This window comes from Pseudophryne corroboree, chromosome 9 (assembly GCF_028390025.1).
Source record: "Pseudophryne corroboree isolate aPseCor3 chromosome 9, aPseCor3.hap2, whole genome shotgun sequence".
NCBI classification, from domain to species: Eukaryota; Metazoa; Chordata; class Amphibia; order Anura; family Myobatrachidae; genus Pseudophryne; species Pseudophryne corroboree.
This window is the reverse complement of record NC_086452.1, coordinates 155,085,739-155,098,972: the sequence shown is the minus strand read 5'-3', so window position 1 is coordinate 155,098,972 and position 13,234 is coordinate 155,085,739. Positions and strand designations below refer to the sequence as shown.

The 13,234-nt window shown below is 48.7% G+C and overlaps 1 protein-coding gene across 1 annotated transcript in view; it reads right to left on the bottom strand.

Moving 5' to 3' along the window:
• Positions 1 to 8,323, bottom strand: part of LOC134956838 (uncharacterized) — a 54,674-nt gene extending 46,351 nt beyond the window's left edge. The window contains exon 1 of the mRNA XM_063938747.1: positions 8,086 to 8,323. The gene's annotated coding sequence lies outside the window, so the exon portion shown is untranslated. The remainder of the gene's footprint in view (positions 1 to 8,085) is intronic.
• Positions 8,324 to 13,234: the final 4,911 nt, after the last annotated feature.

Below are 13,234 nucleotides of genomic sequence, written 5' to 3'. Positions count from 1 at the left end.
TGGCAAACTTGCGCTCGCTAATCTACACATTTTTTTGCGTAATTACGCAACTGTGCGCGTAATTGTGCACACGTGCACGTCCCCGTATGCACGCTTCACGTACCTTTGTACTATGCCACGTGCGTACCGTGCGCTCGCAATTGCGTGTTCCTGTATATATTAATATACGCAACAACCACACATATCAATCAATGTAAGCAATAAAACAAAACTTGTTCTTCTATTGCTATTGACTAATACACACTACTTCCTTTGTTCTCCACACACACTGAAAGTCACCCATGTGGGTAACTTCCGTTGAGTGCTGCCCAAACTTTTAGGCAGAAACCGAGACTTGTATGTGTTTTACAAGTAACCAATAAACAAATACAACAAATGTATAACAAATAACTTATCCGAATCTATGCAGATCTATAATGATTACTACAACCTATGGCAACAATACATGAGAATATACGCAAAATGGGGGTCATTCCGAGTTGATCGCTCGCTAGCAGTTTTTAGCAGCCGTGCAAACGTTATGCCGCCGCCCACTGGGGAGTGTATTTTAGCTTAGCAGAAGTGCAAACGCATGTGCAGCCGAGCTCTGCGAATGCCCAGCCACGCCTTAATTTTTTCAGACACGCCTGCGTTTTTGCAAACACTCCCTGAAAATGGTCAGTTGACACCCAGTAAAGCCCTTTTCCTGTCAATCTTCTAGTGGCGGCCAGTGCGAAGAAAAACTTTGCTAGAACCTGAGCACAACTACAAAGGGCTTTGTACCCGTATGTAGCGCGTGCGCATTGCGGGGCATGAGCATGCGCAGAAATGCAGTTTTCTCTGACGTCCTAGTGGATGCTGGGACTCCGTCAGGACCATGGGGAATAGCGGCTCCGCAGGAGACAGGGCACAAAATTTAAAAGTTTGACCACTCGGTGGTGTGTACTGGCTCCTCCCCCTATGACCCTCCTCCAAGCCTCAGTTAGGTTTTTGTGCCCGTCCGAGCAGGGTGCAATCTAGGTGGCTCTCCTAAAGAGCTGCTTAGAAAAAGTTTGTTAGGTTTTTTATTTTCAGTGAGTCCTGCTGGCAACAGGCTCACTGCAACGAGGGACTTAGGGGAGAAGAAGTGAACTCACCTGCGTGCAGGATGGATTTGCTTCTTAGGCTACTGGACACTAGCTCCAGAGGGACGATCACAGGTACAGCCTGGATGGGTCACCGGAGCCGCGCCGCCGACCCCCTTGCAGATGCCGAATAGAGAAGAGGTCCAGAAACCGGCGGCAGAAGACGTCTCAGTCTTCATGAGGTAGCGCACAGCACTGCAGCTGTGCGCCATTGCTCTCCGCACACTTCACACCAGCGGTCACTGAGGGTGCAGGGCGCTGGGGGGGGGCGCCCTGGGCAGCAATGTAATATACCTATTCTGGCTAAAATATATCACATATAGCCCCTGGGGCTATATGGATGTATTTAACCCCTGCCAGGTTCCAAAAAAAACCGGGAGAAGAAGCCAGCCGAAAAGGGGGCGGGGCCTATTCTCCTCAGCACACAGCGCCATTTTCCTGCCCAGCTCCGCTGCGAGGAAGGCTCCCAGGACTCTCCCCTGCACTGCACTACAGAAACAGGGTAAAAACAGAGAGGGGGGGCACTTATTGGCGATATTTATAATATTTGAGCTGCTATAAAGGGAACACACTTATTAAGGTTGTCCCTATATATATTTATAGCGCTTGGGTGTGTGCTGGCAAACTCTCCCTCTGTCTCCCCAAAGGGCTAGTGGGGTCCTGTCTTCTATCAGAGCATTCCCTGTGTGTCTGCTGTGTGTCGGTACGTGTGTGTCGACATGTATGAGGACGATGTTGGCGTGGAGGCGGAGCAATTGCCTGTAATGGTGATGTCACCCCCTAGGGAGTCGACACCAGAATGGATGGCTTTGTTTATGGAATTACGGGATAGTGTCAGCACGCTACAAAAGTCGGTTGACGACATGAGACAGCCGGCAAACCAGTTAGTACCTGTCCAGGCGTCTCAGACACCGTCAGGGGCTGTAAAACGCCCTTTACCTCAGTCGGTCGACACAGACCCAGACACTGACACTGAATCCAGTGTCGACGGTGAAGAAACAAACGTATTTTCCAGTAGGGCCACACGTTATATGATCACGGCAATGAAGGAGGCTTTGCATATCTCTGATACTGCAAGTACCACAAAAAGGGGTATTATGTGGGGTGTGAAAAAACTACCGATAGTTTTTCCTGAATCAGAGGAACTGAATGAAGTGTGTGATGAAGCGTGGGTTACCCCAGATAGAAAACTGCTAATTTCAAAGAAGTTATTGGCATTATACCCTTTCCCACCAGAGGTTAGGGCGCGCTGGGAAACACCTCCTAGGGTGGATAAGGCGCTCACACGCTTATCAAAGCAAGTGGCGTTACCGTCTCCTGATACGGCCGCCCTCAAGGATCCAGCTGATAGGAGGCTGGAGAATACATTAAAAAGTATATACACACATACGGGTGTTATACTGAGACCAGCAATCGCCTCAGCCTGGATGTGCAGTGCTGGCGTGGCTTGGTCGGAGTCACTGTCTGAAAATATTGATACCCTGGATAGGGACAGTATTTTACTGACTATAGAGCAGTTAAAGGATGCATTTCTTTATATGCGAGATGCACAGAGAGATATTTGCACTCTGGCATCAAGAGTAAGTGCGATGTCCATATCTGCCAGAAGAAGTTTATGGACGCGCCAGTGGTCAGGTGATGCGGATTCCAAACGACATATGGAAGTATTGCCGTATAAGGGGGAGGAATTATTTGGGGTCGGTCTATCGGATCTGGTGGCCACGGCAACGGCCGGAAAATCCACCTTTTTACCCCAGGTCACCTCCCAGCAGAAAAAGCCGCAGGCTTTTCAGCCGCAGTCCTTTCGTTCCTATAAGAACAAACGAGCAAAAGGACATTCCTATTTGCCCCGAGGCAAAGGAAAGGGTAAGAGACTGCAACAAGCAGCTCCTTCCCAGGAGCAGAAGCCCTCCCCGGCTTCTACAAAGGCGTCAGCATGACGCTGGGACCTTACAAGCAGACTCAGGGGCGGTGGGGGGTCGCCTCAAACATTTCAGCGCACAGTGGGCTCACTCGCAGGTGGACCCCTGGATCCTGCAGGTAGTATCTCAGGGTTACAGGTTGGAATTCGAGAAGTCCCCTCCTCGCCGTTTCCTAAAGTCTGCTTTGCCAACGTCTCCCTCCGACAGGGCGACGGTATTGGAGGCCATTCACAAGCTGTATTCTCAGCAGGTGATAGTCAAGGTACCCCTCCTACAACAGGGACAGGGGTATTACTCCACGCTATTTGTGGTACCGAAGCCGGACGGCTCGGTAAGACCGATTCTAAATCTAAAATCTCTGAACCTGTACATACAAAAATTCAAGTTCAAGATGGAGTCACTCAGAGCAGTGATAGCGAATCTGGAAGAAGGGGATTTTATGGTGTCCTTGGACATCAAGGATGCTTACCTTCATGTTCCAATTTGTCCTTCACACCAAGGGTACTTCAGGTTCGTGGTCCAAAACTGTCATTATCAGTTTCAGACGCTGCCGTTTGGATTATCCACGGCACCCCGGGTCTTTACCAAGGTAATGGCCGAAATGATGATCCTTCTTCGAAGAGAAGGCGTCTTAATTATCCCTTACTTGGACGATCTCCTGATAAGGGCAAGATCCAGAGAACAGCTGGAGGTCGGAGTAGCACTAACCCAAGTAGTGCTCCAACAACACGGATGGATTCTGAATTTTCCAAAATCCCAACTGATCCCGACGACACGTCTGTTGTTCCTAGGGATGATTCTGGACACTGTTCAGAAAAAGGTATTTCTTCCGGAGGAGAAAGCCTGGGAGTTATCCGATCTAGTCAGGAACCTCCTAAAACCAGGAAAAGTATCTGTGCATCAATGCACAAGAGTCCTGGGAAAAATGGTAGCTTCTTACGAAGCGATTCCATTCGGCAGATTCCATGCACGAACTTTTCAGTGGGATCTGCTGGACAAATGGTCCGGATCGCATCTGCAGATGCATCAGCGGATAAAATTGTCCACAAGGACAAGAGTGTCTCTGCTATGGTGGTTGCAGAGTGCTCATCTGTTAGAGGGCCGCAGATTCGGCATACAGAACTGGGTCCTAGTGACCACGGATGCCAGCCTGAGAGGCTGGGGAGCGGTCACACAGGGAAGAAACTTCCAGGGCGTGTGGTCAAGCCTGGAGACGTCTCTTCACATAAATATACTGGAGCTAAGAGCAATCTACAATGCTCTAAGCCTGGCAAAACCTCTGCTTCAGGGTCAGCCGGTGTTGATTCAGTCGGACAACATCACGGCAGTCGCCCACGTAAACAGACAGGGCGGCACAAGAAGCAGGAGGGCAATGGCAGAAGCTGCAAGGATTCTCCGCTGGGCAGAAAATCATGTGTTAGCACTGTCAGCTGTGTTCATCCCGGGAGTGGACAACTGGGAAGCAGACTTCCTCAGCAGACACGATCTGCACCCGGGAGAGTGGGGACTTCATCCAGAAGTCTTCCACATGATTGTGGTCCATTGGGAAAGACCAATGGTGGACATGATGGCGTCCCGCCTCAACAAAAAACTGGACAGGTATTGCGCCAGGTCAAGAGACCCTCAGGCAATAGCTGTAGACGCTCTGGTAACACCATGGGTGTACCAGTCAGTGTATGTGTTTCCTCCTCTGCCTCTCATACCAAAAGTACTGAGAATTATACGGCAAAGGGGAGTAAGAACGATACTCGTGGCTCCGGATTGGCCAAGAAGAACTTGGTACCCGGAACTTCAGGAGATGCTCACGGAAGATCCGTGGCCTCTACCTCTAAGACGGGACCTGCTTCAGCAGGGACCGTGTCTATTCCAAGACTTACCGCGGCTGCGTTTGACGGCATGGCGGTTGAACGACGAATCCTAAGGGAAAAAGGCATTCCGGAAGAGGTCATCCCTACCCTGGTAAAAGCCAGGAAGGAGGTGACTGCACAACATTATCACCGCATTTGGAGAAAATATGTTGCGTGGTGTGAGGCCAGGAAGGCCCCGACGGAGGAATTTCAACTGGGTCGATTCCTACATTTCCTGCAAACAGGATTGTCTATGGGCCTCAAATTAGGGTCCATTAAGGTTCAAATTTCGGCCCTGTCGATTTTCTTCCAGAAAGAATTGGCTTCAGTTCCTGAAGTCCAGACTTTTGTAAAAGGAGCCAGTGGCACCGTGGGATCTTAATGTAGTTTTGGATTTTCTCAAATCCCATTGGTTTGAGCCACTCAAATCGGTGGATTAGAAATATCTTACATGGAAAGTAACCATGCTACTGGCCCTGGCTTCAGCCAGGAGAGTGTCAGAATTGGCGGCTTTATCGTATAAAAGCCCATATCTGATTTTCCATTCGGACAGGGCAGAACTGCGGACGCGTCCTCACTTTCTGCCTAAGGTGGTTTCAGCGTTTCACCTGAACCAGCCTATTGTGGTGCCTGCGGCTACTAGCGATTTGGAGGATTCCAAGTTGCTGGACGTTGTCAGAGCATTGAAAATATATATTTCAAGGACGGCTGGAGTCAGAAAATCTGACTCGCTGTTTATACTGTATGCACCCAACAAGCTGGGTGCTCCTGCTTCTAAGCAGACGATTGCTCGTTGGATTTGTAGCACAATTCAACTTGCACATTCTGTGGCAGGCCTGCCACAGCCTAAATCTGTCAAGGCCCATTCCACAAGGAAGGTGGGCTCATCTTGGGCGGCTGCCCGAGGGGTCTCGGCATTACAACTCTGCCGAGCAGCTACGTGGTCAGGGGAGAACATGTTTGTAAAATTCTACAAATTTGATACCCTGGCTAAGGAGGACCTGGAGTTCTCTCATTCGGTGCTGCAGAGTCATCCGCACTCTCCCGCCCGTTTGGGAGCTTTGGTATAATCCCCATGGTCCTGACGGAGTCCCAGCATCCACTAGGACGTCAGAGAAAATAAGATTTTACTTACCGATAAATCTATTTCTCGTAGTCCGTAGTGGATGCTGGGCGCCCATCCCAAGTGCGGATTGTCTGCAATACTTGTACATAGTTATTGTTACAAAAAAATCGGGTTGTTATTGTTGTGAGCCGTCTGTTCAGAGGCTCCTACGTTTGTCATACTGTTAACTGGGTTCAGATCACAAGTTGTACGGTGTGATTGGTGTGGCTGGTATGAGTCTTACCCGGGATTCAAAATCCTTCCTTATTGTGTACGCTCGTCCGGGCACAGTATCCTAACTGAGGCTTGGAGGAGGGTCATAGGGGGAGGAGCCAGTACACACCACCTAGTGGTCAAACTTTTAAATTTTGTGCCCTGTCTCCTGCGGAGCCGCTATTCCCCATGGTCCTGACGGAGTCCCAGCATCCACTACGGACTACGAGAAATAGATTTATCGGTAAGTAAAATCTTATTTTTTCACCTGATCGCTGTGCTGCGAAAATCAGCAGCGAGCGTTCAACTTGGAAGTACCCCCAATATCTGTACGCTTATGCATTTATTTTCGTGCCAACAGACCCAAAGACCCAGACCCAAAGAAAATGGCTTTTCTTTGTTGTCCCTCGGTTCGCACCAGCACCTCTGAGACTATACAAGACGGACGTGGTTTAACAACATTAGGTAGTTTTAACACAAAACAAAATTGTTTTACTTTAGACGCGTCCTCCACCCTTTGTTGTTAGACCAATGTCTGTAAGGCCCTGTAAGTCTGCGAGTGTGAGTTGAACCGGACAGAGCCTACAACTGTTAAGTTTGTTTTGATTACAAGGGAAAGCAACACATACGTACACTGTGGTTTGAGCCATTACGGCCGCTAATCATATACATATAACCGCTATGTTGTTAATATACATTGCGTATACACGCCGACACGTTATGTGCACAATATAGCGATGCATGTGGCTGTATACAATTTACCCCAAACAGGAAGAAATGCGACACCAGTAGTTAAATGTAATGTTGTGGTCCAATGCATCAACAATATTTACTTGAGAATGTACAGATAAAAGGTACAACAATATACAGAGAAGAGCTAAAACCAATAATACATACATTTATGCAAGCACTCCTAGATTCAGGACTCAGTCAGTCTTGGCAAGATGACCTCAGAGTATAGGGACTGAAGCCTGGATCAGGATACCTCTCTTTTATACAGTTTGTCCAAATACAGTACAATGGGAAATGTAAGCTCTTCTTTCATAGGTCAGAGGGCAAGTTATTTACAGTACATGAGGGGTCATAGGTTGGTTTGAAGCAGTGGGCGATGCTTGGTTCAGGGTGCACTTGCAGATGTGTACAGTATAATAGCAGTTTGTGAATATTCCCATTCTGCGTATATCTATACGCAGAAGTAGGTGATATACTTGAAACAGCCACCGGAATATAGATCATAAAATACTGCACATCTGGATACCTAACACTCAGGGCCGGATGAACAATGGGGCGGATGGAGCTTCAGCTCCAGGCCCCCCATTGAAAATAGCCCCACAGGACCCCAAGGGCGGGATATACTATCAATGATCGTGGGTGATCGCCGGTCATCGCAATGATGCTAATCGCATATGTATTAACATATGCGATTAGTATGTCAAAGCGATGCCAGGGGTGTCCTGCGATCAGTGATGAAGGAGAGGGTTTGAGCTGGCTTCCGTCACCTCCCAGCCCCGGGAGGTGACGTGCAGGGAGTCCCCGTGATCCTCCTCCTCCCCCCTGCAGCCGGAAGGAGACAAGGCTGTGCTGTGGGAGAGGAGGGGGGGGGGGGGGGGGCGGCGGAGGGAGGTCGTCGTGAGCGGCGCAGGTCGGCGGAGGCGGTAAGAAGCCTATAGGCTTCTATAGGGTATCGCGATACCCCCGGCGGCGTAAACCCGGCAGTGGGGTCTTAGTACATATGAAAATGGGGTTTTTACCGCATTTTCCCTTTAGTACATCCCACCCCAAGCCTGAAATTTCAAAAACCCCATGGCTGTCTGTAACTCTGCTTCTCCTCCATATCCACCTGAGAGCCCTCCCCCAGACCCGCCTGAAGCTCTGCCATTCAAAGTCCTGCTTACCTCAGACCTGGACTGCTGGGTAAATCCCTATGTGCTCCGCTGCTCTGTAACCCCGCCCACTATCATCGGGGTGTGTGGCCAATGCAAGGTCTGCTGGTGACTGGGAACTGCTGTGCTGTGCCCACTGGTATGCCCTGCTGTAACGCTGAGGAGATTCCTGCTCAGTACAGGAACTCCCCAGCAGTGTCTGCTGTGCTACGATTGGCAGAGTGACACATCACATACAGTCACTCAGCCAATCAGAGCACAGACACCCCCCACTCTCACAACCTTCCCAGACAAGAGGCTTGCTAGTCTGGGTGAAATTGCAGGCTGAGATCAACATGAATACAGCACAAATGGTAAGTCTAGTGTCAACCCCCTCCCCCGCCCCTCCTTCTCCCCAGAGCCTACATGTTCATTATGGGTGGTATTCATGTGACCGCCGGTCAGCTGACCGACAGTCACATGACCTCCTCCACCAGCCCGACAGGTCACTGTCCCGATGGTCGGCATGCCGACCAACAGGGACTATTTCCACTCGTGGGTGTCCATGACACCCATAGAGTGTGAATAGAACCCATGGCAACCGCAGGTCGCCACCGAGCCCGCAGCGTGGCGAGCGCAGCGAGCCCGCAAGGGGCTTGCTGCACTCGCCCCTCCCCGCCGGGATACCGGCGTCGGTATGCTGCCGGGATCCCGGCGTAGGTAAGCTGACCGGCGGTCAGGAGACCGGCGGTCAGCCGTACTACACCCGTTCATTATATCTCTATACTCTCCATAGAGCAGCCCCTCCTGTAACCCCTTCCCTGCCAGCTGTCTTTTCTACAGTATATATAAGTATATATGCTATGTATACATATATATATTAGTGATAGGCACCGGAAATTTTTCGGGTTTTGTGTTTTGGTTTTGGATTCGGTTCCGCAGCCGTGTTTTGGATTCGGACGCGTTTTGGCAAAACCTCCCTGAAATGTTTTTGTCGGATTCGGGTGTGTTTTGGATTCAGGTGTTTTTTTAACAAAAAACCCTCAAAAACAGCTTAAATCATAGAATTTGGGGGTCATTTTGATCCCATAGTATTATTAACCTCAATAACCATAATTTCCACTCATTTCCAGTCTATTCTGAACACCTCACACCTCACAATATTATTTTTTGTCCTAAAATTTGCACCAAGGTCGCTGGATGGCTAAGCTAAGCGACCCAAGTGGCCGACACAACACCTGGCCCATCTAGGAGTGGCACTGCAGTGTCAGACAGGATGGCAGATTTAAAAAATAGTCCCCAAACAGCACATGATGCAAAGAATAAAAGAGGTGCACCAAGGTCGCTGGATGGCTAAGCTAAGCGACCCAAGTGGCCGACACAAACACCTGGCCCACCTAGGAGTGGCACTGCAGTTTTCTAGCGAGAGGATGAGTGCTTCCATCCTCATGTGAATCTGAACCACTAGCCATGAACATAGGCCAGGGCCTCAGCCGTTCCTTGCCACTCCGTGTCGTAAATGGCATATTGGCAAGTTTACGCTTCTCATCAGATGCTTTTAATTTAGATTTTTGGGTCATTTTACTGAACTTTTGTAGTATACTTGACGACACAGAGGTAGAGCAGTGGACTACTGTACCGTACTGCTATATATATACTGATGGTCAGCAAAATTCTGCACTGTCCTCCTACTATATACTGCGCACAACTAAAATGCAGCACAGGTATGGATGCATAGTATACTTGACGACACAGAGGTAGAGCAGTGGACTACTGTACCGTACTGCTATATATATACTGGTGGTCAGCAAAATTCTGCACTGTCCTCCTACTATATACTGCGCACAACTAAAACGCAGCACAGGTATGGATGCATAGTATACTTGACGACAAGAGGTAGAGTAATGGACTACTATACCATACTGCTATATATATACTGGTGGTCACAGCAAAATTCTGCACTGTCCTCCTACTATATACTGCGCACAACTAAAATGCAGGACAGGTATGGATGCATAGTATACTTGACGACACAGAGGTGGAGCAATGGACTACTGTACCGTACTGCTATATATATACTGGTGGTCACAGCAAAATTCTGCACTGTCCTCCTAATATATACTACAATGCAGCACAGATATGGAGCGTTTTTCAGGCAGAGAACGTAGATATTTGCAGCACACTGAGCACAGATATTTGCAGCACACTGAGCACATATATTTGCAGCACACTGAACACAGAAACTGAGAGAACGCAGCCACGTCCTCTCGCTATCATCTCCAAAGCACGAGTGAAAATGGCTGCGACGCGCGGCTCCTTATATAGAATACGAATCTCACGAGAATCTGACAGCGAGATGATGACGTTCGGGCGCGCTCGGGTTAACCGAGCAAGGCGGGAAGATCTGAGTCTGCCTCGGAACCGTGTAAAATGGGTGAAGTTCGGGGGGGTTCGGATCCCGAGGAACCGGACCCGCTCATCACTAATATATATATATATATATATATATATATATATATATATGTGTGTGTATTCTATGTATATGTACAGTATACTATATGTGTAAATATGCACCAGTATGTGGTAGAGCATCCAGACAATATGAAAGAGCTGTGGAATTGTACAATATGTACAGTATATATATATTCTACTTATAGGTATGTATATGTATGCATACTGTACTACGTATGTATATGTATTTTTTGTATTGGTATTTATACAAAGTAAATGTATACTGTGTATACTGTAAGTATGTGTATGTACAGTGCATACATATGCTGGGTGTGATAGGGTGTTACTGGCGTTCGGGATACCGACGGTCTTAAGACCAACAGAGGCATCCCGATGGAGAAAATCTTGACGAGTTTGGTAAGTTTACTTACCTTCCCGCAGCCTAAACCTAACACCCTCCCCACAGCCTGACACTCCCTTCCCCGCAGCCTAACAGTAACCCTCCCCAGTGGTGCCTAAACTTTACCTAACCCCCCCCCCCAGCGACCTAACCCTAAGAGTCCACAGCACAATTACGATCGGGACTCCGTCAGTTCAAGTCATGTCGGAGTTCCGGCGCTGGTATTCTGGCCGCGTGACGGGATACCGGCACCGGAATTCCGACTGCTGGCATCCCAACCGCCGGCACCTCGACCACCATTATGTTGAACGTATCCCCATATGCTACTATGTATACATATGCATAATATATTGGTATGTATTTTTGCACTGTATATCAGGTAGGCAATGTTCAGCACTCCAGCTACTATGGAACTATACATCCCAGCATGCCTGGCCACAGATTTGCTGTTAGGGCAAACTCTGACTGTGGAAGGACATGCTGAGATATTTAATTCCACAGCATCTGGAGTGCTGGACATTGCCTATCCCTGCTGTATATATACTGAACATGCATACTGTGTATATGCATATATACTATAGGTATGTATCCTGTATATGTACACTATGGGGGCGAATCAATTGTTCTGCGCACCTGATCTCCCAACTAAAGTGACAGGAGATTGTGGGGCGCAATTCAATTGGGTCTTTTTATCATGATAATGATGCTCAGACAGGCCAGGTTAGCTGCATGAAACGGCTAAACCCAACCAAAATGCTGGGCGCAACGTGAAAAGTGCTGTTTGCACACTGAAACGGGTAATTTTTCACACATTTCAACTCGTCAGAACAGGGGGCTGTAAGGTGAAATGTATCTCTCTGCATCTCAGTGCGCCCAAACGGAGCAACAATTGAATTCCCCCCTTAATCTTTGTATGTTTACTATGTTTATGTACTCTATGTATATGTATACTATGAGGGGTATATTCAATTAGCGTCGGATCCATTTCGACATGCATTTGTCTGAATGGATCCAACAACCCCTATTCAATCTCATCTCAATTCGACTTTTTCAAGTCAAATTGAGATGAGGGACCCAGAGGAAGAGAGTGTGTGTGTGTGTGTGTGGGGGGAGCCGCGGGGAGACCAGTGGGGACAGCCGCCGGCAGACGGAGGAGATCAGCGCTACAGTAGCGCTGCAGCAGGATGTCACACAGCCGCCCGACCTCACGGCAGTGTCCACCCGGCTCCAGCAAGCGTGACCTCACTTGCTGGAGCCAGGTGGAAGCTGCCATGATCGGCGCGGCTGTGTGACATCCTGCTGCAGAGCTGTGCTGTAGCGCTGATCTCCCTTATATGCCCGCGGCTGTCTCCCGTCTCCTTGCGACTCTCCCCCCTCTCCTCCTCTGGGTCCCACATCTCAGTCCGACATTTTTGTATGTCAGACTGAGATGGTCGAAAAGGGGGCCAAATCCTGTCGGTTGTGGCCCCGTTTTCGACACAAGCACGTGGATCGGCAGCTATTCCGCCGATCCACGTGCTTTTCGACAAGTCGAATTCATGAACTTGTCGAAAAATTTTGGGTTATATTCAATCACGATTCGACCTTAAAAAGTAAAAAACTGCCGTCTTTTCGACAGACGGCAGCTTTCGACTTCAATTGAATATACCCCTGTGTATGTACACTATCTATCTCTAGCTTAGCTTTCAGTCCTATTGCGGGCAAAGGGTGCGAGTTGACGCTGCAATGGCGTGGAGACACCAGTAACGGCACTGCATTTCGCACTCCTCATGGCCCACTCCCACCCCAAATTTGAACAATTTTGTATGTCTGAACTGCCATAAAGTACTAACTTGCGGGAGCGAGACCTTCCCCTGTAATTGGATTCTTCCCTTTAAGTGTAAACTATTGGCGGGATGTAATGCTGTCCGAGTTTGCCGGACGTGTGGGTTTCAATCCGAACGCTGAAGTTTTTTTAAAGGGCCAGTCATTTACAAGGCAAAACTATGCCTAGTAAATGACTGCCCCTTTAAAAAACACCCGAGTTCGGCTGGCAACTGTCACACCTACAACCTGTCCCTGTATCCTGAAACACTCACCCGTATATTCTTTCCCTGCATTCCGACACCCTCACCCCTACACCTTGTCTCTGCATCCCGATACCATCACCCCACATACAGGTACCCTTACCCGTACACCCTGTTCCTGCATCCAGGACCCATTACCATTTCACCCTGTCCATGCATCCAGGTACCATCATCCCTACACTCTATCCTTTGATCCAGAGGCCTGATAATGTCGATATTACCTTAAAACACAAAGCTATACCTTAAATCACACTTTTACCATGGA